The sequence below is a fragment of the Haplochromis burtoni genome, unplaced genomic scaffold (genome assembly GCF_018398535.1).
Source record: "Haplochromis burtoni strain Fernald_Lab_line unplaced genomic scaffold, NCSU_Asbu1 Contig_939, whole genome shotgun sequence".
NCBI classification, from domain to species: Eukaryota; Metazoa; Chordata; class Actinopteri; order Cichliformes; family Cichlidae; genus Haplochromis; species Haplochromis burtoni.
The window spans coordinates 23,823-33,008 of record NW_024583300.1 but is presented as its reverse complement, the minus strand read 5'-3'; the positions used below and the strand labels follow the sequence as shown (position 1 = coordinate 33,008).

Sequence of the window (9,186 nt, the reverse complement as noted above, 5' to 3'; positions counted from 1 at the left end):
TTTATTCTTGGTGTGTGACCCCTTCACATGGACGCTTCTCAAAGTGTATACTCACTCCCCATTACCTCAGTCTCAAGTGTGTATATATGTGTATATATCTATATATATATATATATATATATATATATATAATATGTTCGAATATATATATATATATATATATATCATAATATATCTGACAATATCTATAATATTATATATATATATATATATAATATATATATATAATATATATATATATATATATTATATATATATATATATATTACATATATATATATATATATATATATAGATATATATACATATATACACACTTGAGACTGAGGTAAGGGGAGTGAGTATACACTTTGAGAAAGCGTCCATGTGAGGGGTCACACACAATGCAGGAGGCCTTACTGATGCAGCGTTTGTGAAAGATGTCCTGTAGCACAGGGAGAGATGTTCCGATGATCTTGGCAGCTGCTTTGATGATCCGATGTAGCTGGCTGAGGTCACCGACTTTGCAGTTTCCAAACCACACGGAGATGCAGCTGGTCAGAACGCCCTCTATGATGCCCCTGTAGAATATGGTGAGGATGGGAGGAGGGAGGTTCTCCCGCTTCAGGCATTTCAGGAAGTGGAGGCGCTGCTGGGCCTTTTTGGTGATGAAAGTGGTGTTAGTGGTCCAGGTGAGGTCGTCTGAGGTATGAACTCCCACCAACTTGGTGCAGTTAACAGTTAACAATGGAACCATGGATGCTGAGCGGTGTGTGGGTGGAGCGAGTTTTCCTGAAGTCAACGATCATCTCCTTGGTTTTGTCCACATTCAGTGACAGGTTGTTCTCGCTGCACCAGAACGCCAGCTGCTGAACCTCATCTCTGTACGGTGACTCGACGTTGCTGTTGATGAGTCCAACCACGGTTGCGTCGTCAGCGAACTTGATGATGTGGTTAGAGCTGTGTAGGGTGGTGCAGTCGTGTGTCAGGAGGGTGAACAACAGAGGGCTGAGAACACAGCTCTGAGGAGCTCCTGTGCTCAGCCTGATGGTGCTGGAGATGTTGTTGCCAATTCGGAAGGACTGAGGCCTCTCTGACAGGAAATCTAATATCCAGTTGAAGAGAGAGGTGCTCAGTCCCAACTTGCTGAGTTTGTTAAACAGTTTTTGGGGGATAAAGGTGTTGAATGCTGAGCTGAAGTCTATGAACAGCATTCTGACAGGGAGAGGTGAAGTGCAGTGGAAATAGCATCTTCGGTCGATCTGTTTGGCCGATATGCAAACTGCAGCAGGTCCAGTGAGCAGGGGAGGTTGCTCTTCATGTCTTCCATGACAAGTCTCTCAAAGCACTTCATGATGATGGGGGTCAGTGCGATGGGACAGTAGTCATGCAGGCAGGATACTGAGGATTTCCTTGGCACTGGGATGATGGCAGTGGACTTGAAGCACACTGGGACGATCATCTGGCTCAGTGATGAGTTGAAAATGTCTGTGAAGACATCACCCAGCTGATCAGCGCACTCTCTCAGCACACGACCTGGGATGTTTTCTGGTCCAGCAGCTTTTTGTGGGTTGACCTTGGTGAGAGATCTCCTCACATCAGCTGCAGGCAAAGAGATGGTCTGGTCGGTGGTGGGGGGCGTGGCTTTCTTTGCTTGTGTGTTGTTCAGGGCATCAAACCACGCGTAGAATTTGTTCAGCTCCTCAGGGAGTGTGACATCTCCATCACAGCTGCTTGGTACAGGCTTGTATTGTGTGACAACCTGAATGCCCTGCCATAAACTGTGAGAGTCCTTTATGGTGTGGCAGTGGCTTTGGATCTTTTGTGCATGTGCACGCTTTGCTCGTCGGATGGCGCGAGAGAGGTTGGCTCTGGCTGTTCTGAGAGCTGTTTTATCTCCAGACCGGAAGGCAGCATCTCGCTCTCTCAGACATGCACGTACAGTTGCACTGAACCAGGGCTTCTCATTGGCTCTCGTGGTGATGTTTCTGGAGACAGTTACATCTTCTGTGCACTTACTGATGTAACAGGTCACAGATTCGGTGAACTCGTCCAGGTCCAAGAAACCATTTTGGGTGGCTGCCTCTTTAAACATATAACACTCTAACAGATGCATTGGGGGAAACTTAGGATTCAGTATCTTGCCCCAGAATACTGCAGCACATGGAGTGGGGGAGTCATGGATTGATCCACACACTTCCTGACTCATAGATGAACCACTACCACCTGAGCCACAGTCACAAATAGGGCTGCTTGAATTACTTGAACCCTGATGGGCCTGACACAGGTGAAGATCCAAGTCCAGGCATTTAACCCCTTAGCAGTCGGACGTACCGCCCACGGGACATTGGATGGTTTAGGGGACTAATTGGACTGCTAAGGGGTTAATGTAGGTTATGAAAAGTAATCTAAACTAAAGTAAAGAGCTAAAAACATTTGAAAATACCATCACGGATCAGCCTTTTTAAGGGTGTAGAGACAAAGATATTGACAGAGCAGTCATAGCTCGACTATAACTGCATTGTCACATGGTACAGCAGAGAGGCTGTCTTGATCAAAACTTCCTAAAGAAAAAAAATGAGACATTCTTGAGAGAAACACTTTTAGAGATTTTTACTGAATCCCTGCTAATCAGAGACAAACTTGTCAAAGTCACCTTTCTGCTCTCAAACCTAGAACGTGGCTTTGGTGGCCTACAGACTGTGGTAACTGCAGTTATTTTGAGAACATGAAAGCTGACACTTTAAATATGTTTGGCAATAAAATAGATCATATCACCAGTGTCATAAACTGCAACATGACTGGAAGTTACTGCAGCTACAGTAACTGGGATGCTGCTCTGCCTGTTGTAGTAAAGAGCGAGTTGATGATTTACAGCTCGATCTGGTCATTCAGAAACGGCTCAGAGTAGAGACGTTAATCCTCCACATTGGAAAGGATTCATTTAAGGTGACTCATAATCTGACCAGGATGTCTCCTGGGCACCTCCTACAGTAGGCGAGAGGTTTGGGACTGGAGGCAGATCCAGGACACAGTGGAGGTTTTATATCTCTGGACTGGCTTGTTGTGTATTTATTTCAATTGCTTTACTAACAGTGTTGTATATTATTATTATGTTGATTATAAAGTTGATTTAAATTTCCTCTGTTGACACATTCTTCTGTTACAAAAGTGCTTTTAACAGACCATAACAGCATGCACATAGTGTTGCACACCTATGGTGAGTGAAGCTGCTCTGTTGTATCTTTGTATCTCTGCACTGGGATGGAAGAGTAAGCCAATATGTGTTGGTATATTTTTAATGTATTTCAACAAATCATTTCTTTTTTTCAAACCTAGCATAGGTGCCTGGACTTGGATGTTTTATGTCATTTTATGTATAATCATTGTTAGATTTCTCTTATTGCCCTTATTTCAACTCCTGTTATTTCCTTTTAATATAACACTGTTCTTGCTAAATTTGCAGCTTTTGTACCTGCAGTAATCTAAATGTTCTTCATTGAACAGGAAGTGATCCAGATGCAGTCTACTCAACAGTGAGAATATATGAAGATGTCAGTGAAGGACAAATAGCCAACAGACCAAGAGGTACGAGAGGTACGAGAGGTACAGCCAGTGTAAAAGTGGACCTATTCTACTTTTCTTATTCCCTGGCATATATATCCTTTTTCACTGTTGGATGTTCATATTAAGTGTGTTTAAAGCTTCAAATAAAGAAGTCAACGTAGGCACCAGGATGGACTGAGGATCCCAATGGACCAGTGTAATTTAAAGATAAAAATGTTGTGCTGAAATCATATTAGGTCCACTTCAAACAATTTGACATGACCTATTTATTTTAACAAAACATGTTTAAAATTAGTTATTCTGACAGGAGTCAGTTCCACGTCTTAATGTTTGAATTTGTGCTGAATTTAGGAAAACCAACCAAATAAAAAAAAACATATAACTTTGTAACAAATCTCCTGGCTCACCAAAGTCTGGATGTCAATTTATTTTTTAAAGCAAAACAGAAAAAATCATTTCTATAAAAAAAAGCTGTTTATGCAAAAGAGGGCAGCTGTACAGTTTTCACAGTTTCTGATTCTGAATGCATTACATCTCCAATCTGTTAAGAAGTGCAGCTTCTGCCACTCATTGGAGCACAGGTGCTACCCTTGAATTGTAAGTTTTAAACTATGAAAATGGAAAATGGCCTGATGGGAAGCTTTTTTTTAAATGTTTCTCTCCTGTTTATGTCAGGGGGGCAGATAAGACGCCTGTGTTTCCTTTTGTTTTCATTTGATGTAAGTTAGATCATTATATGTGAGAATGTTTTCATTTGCAGTTTCTGTCATGCTCACCCTGAAGTTGTGTTATGGACTGCTGATTCTTTGGAACATGGGAATCGTGTTAAGCTCAGGTTTCTCCAAAGCTGGGATGTCTCCAGCAATATGCCCCTTTGGGGTCCAGGCTAGGGCTGTGTGGGCCAATGTGGGTGTCACACTACTGTAGGCTACCTACACTAATCAAAGAGGGGGGCCAACAATGAGGTCCACTGTGGGCCCGCAATGTACCCACAGTATGCCCACACTCTAGGTGTGGGCATTCTACTTAGACTGATCTTCATTGAGGACCTGAACCCAGATAAGTGGTAGAAAATGGATGGATTTGAGATTTTGATTAAACTACAAAGATTGTAATCGTGTTTCCTGTTCTTTGGACTGTGTGTTTGTTTTCAGGCTTTAAACTAGTGCCAAACGTCATCTACTCTGGGCTGCAGTAGTCCACCAGTCCAACCACAGCCGCAATCCAGCTGCTGGCCTCTAACAGACCCTGCCAACACCTCAAACCAGAGGACATCAACATGTTCAAAAGTATATTTTATGTCTATACCTGTCTAATTACAATTACAGTGAACCTAACCAAAACCTACATATTACTTAAAGGCACAAACACACACACACACACACACACACACACACACACACACACACACACACACACACACACACACTTATTTAAGACTAATACAAACATGCAGTTAATCACTGTTATTTGTGTTTTTTTCACGTTTGTCAGATCCTGCTCTTCTTTCCAGAGGTTTAGAGATCATGTTCAGTAAAATATTTTTTCACTAGTTTTTCTCATGTGGTTCTGTGTAGGTTTCACCAAAGGTTCAGATAAAAAAAAAATTGGAGTTGTTCCATTTTGGTTAACCGATACACTTCATTCTTCAGAGCAAAAAATAAAGAATAAACCACAACCACAGACTAAGAACAGCATGGGCACTCTTGAGTGGCTGCAAACTGTGCAGAAAGCCTCAGTGCATCACATATGTGTTTGAGACTGAATAGATCTCATCTTTATGTAGAAAAAAATATATAAGTAAACCGACCAAAGAAAACATTTTGAGTCTTTTTTTTTCTTGATTTTCATGATTTGTATGATTGAAAAACTCTGGAGAGAAAGAAAAAACCCAACTCCAACAAGTTATTTTGAACTTTAGTGAATAATTAATGACATGAGTTGTGCTAAATTAAATGATGATCATCATTTTACAGTTAACCTCATTTTTACAAAACATCATAGTATTTGTATCAGTCTTTCTCATGGAAACTTTCTAGTGTCACACTTGATAGTTTAAGATGAAAACAAAGAGCTTTCAATTCAATTTTAACAACAACAGTTGCCTCAAGGCGCTTTAAATTGTAAGATAGACCCTACAATAATACATACAGACAAAAACCCAACAATCAAATGACCCAATGAACAAACACTTTGGCAACAGTGGGAAGGAAAAACTCCCTTTTAACAGGAAGAAACCTCTAGCAGAACCAGGTTTAAGGAGGGGCGGGGCCATCTGCTGTGACCGGCTGGGATGAGAGAAGGAAGACAGGATAAAGACATGCTGTGGAAGAGAGACAGAGATTAATAACAGATATGATTCAGTGCAGAGAGGTCTGTTAACATAAGCGTTCAGTCATAAACTGAAAACTCATGAATATGTGTGATTGACGCTGGGCATTTTCTGACTCCCATCTCCAGAACCAGCACAGAGTCCCTCCTAAAGCTCTGGCTCTGTAAAGCCAGAGTTGGACATGAGCCACATTTACATTTTGCTGCCATCTGCTGGTGAAACTGGTAGCACAGTAGCTGCTTTATAAATGGCAACAGTTTAACCTCCTTAACATTTCCACTGCTGTCAGTATAAAATGTGGTGAATACCTGGTCCTCTTTAGAATCCCTGTTCTTCCATTTATCCAATCACAGCCAGTTTTACTCACTAAAAAATGAAGCTCAGGGAGAAAATGCAAACTCCACACAGAAAGGCCAGATGGTAGATTTAAAGTCAGGCCATACGTCCTGTGAGGCAACAGTGCTAAGCACCGCACCACCAGCTGGCCTAGTAAGATAAGTACATTCTTTACCTTAGCACCAAAGTCATTGTGGTTTTGAAACCTATGTATGAACTGTATCTCTTTGACGTTGAAGGGGCGTCATTAAATTTAAACCCTGATGGTATAAAACATCTGCTTATGCTTTGTTAGTCGGAGATCAGTGCAGTCTGCGTACGGCGCTGGTCCCCCCACGCGTGTATTTCATTAAAATCAATTGTTTGACCAAGCTCTTCTGGACCATGGTTGTTTTTACTCTCCTCCTCAATATTGAACCCTTAACACATGTTAAAAGCAGCGTCAGGCTGTAAGCAGGTGAGTCTCACGGAAAATGCTGTGAACACTTGTGTACATGGTATATTTTTGTCTTTTATTCGCCCCTCTAAGGTAGAGGGGGAATCAATTAGCAGTCTAGCATCCACAGTTAAAGATATCATGTTTAGATTTTGTGTGATGTAGATATGGAAAATTTTAATTCTGCTCCAATCATAGGGGTAAAGATAATAAAATAGGTCATTTTAGTATGCAACAGTCATAGGTCACAGGTCAGACATCAGCATAATGTAATGACATCATAAAACTGGATGTTTCAGTTTAATTATTGCTCTTCACGGGGAGTTGTGCTCTGAGTGCTCTTGTTATTATTTCACATGTACAGTTCAGATGCTTGGTGATTGGGTTTCATTAAACCCCAAAAAGACAAAGTTAATACAAACATTTTAAATGAGAGAAACAAGCTGTTTTAAGTGGGCCCATAAAAGAGGGGAAATGAACAAAATTCTACTTACAAATTCTTAACAAAATATCATAACTCAAAAAAATGACCGTCCCAAATGATAGGCAGCTCCACTTACACAGCCAAGCAGTGCTGTTTGGCTCACAAACACTGACCCCATTATGTGAACCTTTGAAAATCAACCGCAACAAAATAATTTTTTATTATTAGTCCTTTATTTATCCAGGTAAAAAATCATCGTGGGAAAAAAGTCATAAATGTGATAGAAAATCAACATTTTTAACTGCTGTGCAGTTGTGCAATCAACTGCACTGAGGTGCAGTTAAAAATGTTCTAAAATACACCAGAAGCACATAAACAGTACAGAGGTCAAGTTTAAGTTTTGGGTAGCACAACTGACACTGGTATCTGTCAGTGAAAGAGGTCACATCAGGTATCCAGATAGATGAATTCTGGACCCTGTTTTGGAGAAAGTCCTAAGTGGACATCAGATGAACTGAACTGTCCAGGCTTTCACTCTGGCTTGGGTCTAAGAACGGGTTTATGCTTCTATAGTAAATCTTTGCTGTAGGTATGTCACAGCTGTATACGCTTGAAATATAACTATACGTCCTACTGACGCAGTCCACTGATATTGTTATTGCCACATTACCTTCTTCTTTACTTCAGTTCAAATATCGTTGCCTCTGAAAAATAAACCAATAGAAAAATTATACACAACTTTTGACTCTAGATTTCTTATCAGTTTCCAGGAAGACTTTATTATGATCCATGATCATGTCCCATATTTGTTTACATCTATAGCTCCTTCCATTAGTGTGTGGTTTTGTGTGCACCCCTGTTTGCTGTTTGTTGTTAGATGAGAGCAATAGTCTTTGTAAATCATGAACTGCAAACACTCGACCACATTTTTGGGGTTGGTTTAAATGCAACAATCCAACATTCATATTGTTCTTGACCAAAGCAAATTTAAAAACCATTTTATCTGGTGATACTCCCATATGTAAGAAAACTGCAAGGTCACCACACCAGTGCTGTGAAAGTTAACAGTCTGGAGAATCTTCTTTCCTTAGTTCTCGTTTGCTCCACATGTTATTACTGTGATGTGATTTCAGAGTTCAACCTCACAACTAAAATGTGCAGTTTGCATTTTCTGCACTCACATGGACTCCAGTCCACCAGCACCACCTGTGGCAAACTGCCATAGCTTACAACCAGATTAACTTGTAACGCATCTGCACCTGGCTCTGTCACCAAATTTTAATACCCATGTTATGCACAATACATTTGTAACTTTCATTCTTGTTTCTTACAAATTAACTATTAAACAGATTTATTCAGTTATCTCACATCATTTGGAACATGATGTTTTAGAGAGTAATATTTTGCTTGTGTTATCACTGCTTTTGTTTTTGCTTAGGAAATAAATTCAATTATTTAAATGCCTCTGAAATGATGAGGTGGTGTATTTTATGTTTATTTGTGTAACTATAGTCACCTGGGCCACTGGAACACTTTGGGCAAATATAGATGATTAATCAGCACAGCTGGAGAGAATTGCTAGTTACACACTGGAAAGCTATGATTACAAGGCTTGATGCAGAGTTTTCTGTACGTTTTTGCTCTTGACAGGTTAAACCACAATAAATAGCATACACATGTGGTGTGGATGTAGTTATCTGCCTCTTAAAACTCCAGTGATTTTCTGCAGTTTGACATCTAATGTGATCTTGTGAATTTCGTGAGTCCAGGCAACTAACCACTCTCACTAGATTGTATCAGGTCATCTCAACAAGAAGACAATAAGTTGCTGATTTTCATGCAGATGCTACATGATTTAATTATGTTCACCATAGAAACATTAAATTATTTAGTTCAAATTACAAGTTTGAATCTTGTACATGTAACAATCACCCAGTTTCGTTTTTTTGAGTGTGTCTGTATAAACTAAGTTAATTTAACAAACACGGATACAGCAATCAGTGATTAGAGAACAACTAGAGACAAAGTATTGGATATAAGAATGACGTTTTTCAACTGTGGACTTGTTTGTTTGTTTTCTAATTTTGAGCTTGTGTGATCATAATGAAGGTC

General features: G+C 40.0%; 1 long non-coding RNA gene across 1 annotated transcript in view; it reads left to right on the top strand.

Annotated features, from left to right (window-relative positions):
- The window catches only part of LOC121812922, a 7,416-nt gene extending 1,735 nt beyond the window's left edge, over positions 1 to 5,681 (top strand). Inside the window, exons 2-3 of the long non-coding RNA XR_006053415.1 lie at positions 3,487 to 3,567; positions 4,701 to 5,681. This is a non-coding gene — a long non-coding RNA (uncharacterized LOC121812922). The remainder of the gene's footprint in view (positions 1 to 3,486; positions 3,568 to 4,700) is intronic.
- Positions 5,682 to 9,186: the final 3,505 nt, after the last annotated feature.